The sequence below is a fragment of the Arachis hypogaea genome, chromosome 2 (genome assembly GCF_003086295.3).
Source record: "Arachis hypogaea cultivar Tifrunner chromosome 2, arahy.Tifrunner.gnm2.J5K5, whole genome shotgun sequence".
Classification (NCBI taxonomy): Eukaryota; Viridiplantae; Streptophyta; class Magnoliopsida; order Fabales; family Fabaceae; genus Arachis; species Arachis hypogaea.
In genome coordinates, this window is record NC_092037.1 from 19,079,826 (window position 1) to 19,081,335 (window position 1,510).

Here is a 1,510-nt window from a genome sequence, read left to right on the forward strand (position 1 = left end):
ATCAGATTTTTGCTCAGGTCCCTCAATTTCAGCCAGAAAATACCTGAAATCACAGAAAAACACACAAACTCATAGTAAAGTCCAGAAAAGTGAATTTTAACTAAAAACTAAAAAAAATATACTAAAAACTAACTAGATCATACTAAAAACATACTAAAAACAATGCCAAAAAGCGTACAAATTATCCGCTCATCAGGTGACAAGGTGCAACTAGTGTATCAACAGCTGGGAACAGAAGATTATTACACTGTCAACCAAGTACTTTCTCTTGAGCACATTGAAATTGAGCATCAAGGCACACAGAGAAAGCTTACAGTGAGAGGTGACAAATTGAGACATCACTAGCATCAACCACCCTAAAGGGAGTTCAATGTCAAGCTAGTGACAAAAAAAGAGCGCTTCATGGGAGGCAACCCATGATTTAAGATTTCTGTCTTCTCTTTCATCTAATAAGCTATGATTCCCCTGAGTATGATTTTGAACTTTCATGTTTGATAAATGCATACAATGTCTTGGAGCATAAGTCAGACTTCTAAGTTTGGTGTTCCTTAAGGCACACTCAACTTCTGCTTTTCAAAAAGAAAGGGGGCTATTCTTAGAACATATGAAACGTCATCTTGATAAAGCATATGACCAAACACTAAGTTTGGTGTCTACATATGTAATATTGTTCTACAGATTAGTTCCCTATTTATGAAATCAAAACTATACAGAAAGGGATCATGCATCAAGTTTTTGTCATAAAATATATCAATTGTGAAGAATGATTTGCATTGCTAAGTGTCCCCTCAATAAGAGATAAGTTTGGTGTTCACCAACTTTTAGCATCTTTAATTAAGGGACACAAATGATCACAAAAAAAATATAAATAAACAAAACAAAACATATTTTTTTCTTTATTGCAAATCAATTGCCAACGACTATATTAATGATTCTAAGGCTAGCTGTTTTGGTTTATGTAGGAGAAAGAGATTGAGACAAAAACAAGGAGGGGCCACGGCTAGGACAAGCTAAGTGAGGAGTGGTCACATGTGACTAGAAGAGCGTGCCCCTTGGGAAGCAGAATTTGCATGCATGCATCATCGAACACCTAAATGCATGCAACCAATGAGAAGAGAATCCCCGTCAAAGCCTCAACAATGCATGCAGACTGTTCATTCCATGAACCGTTTAGATGGACAACTTGATCTCAACCCTTCATGAGCACCAACGAACTCCTTCCTCATTCATTGTGGTTTTGTTGGAAAGCTTGGAGAATCTGCTTATAAATAGCCGTTAGTACTAAATAGTTTACACACTCGTTCGAGCTACCTTCACATGAAAGCCATAATCCCCTCTACTCCCAAAACTAAAACAATTCCCTTATCTCACACAATAGAACCGAGAATCACCCCAAACACAACACATCTTTCTTCTATTCTCACCTTTTTCTCCATCTCACCTCAAACTCGATGGCCTCCTCAAGTTCAAAAAGAAGGCCGGGAAAGGAACCTATGGTAGCCGAACCTCC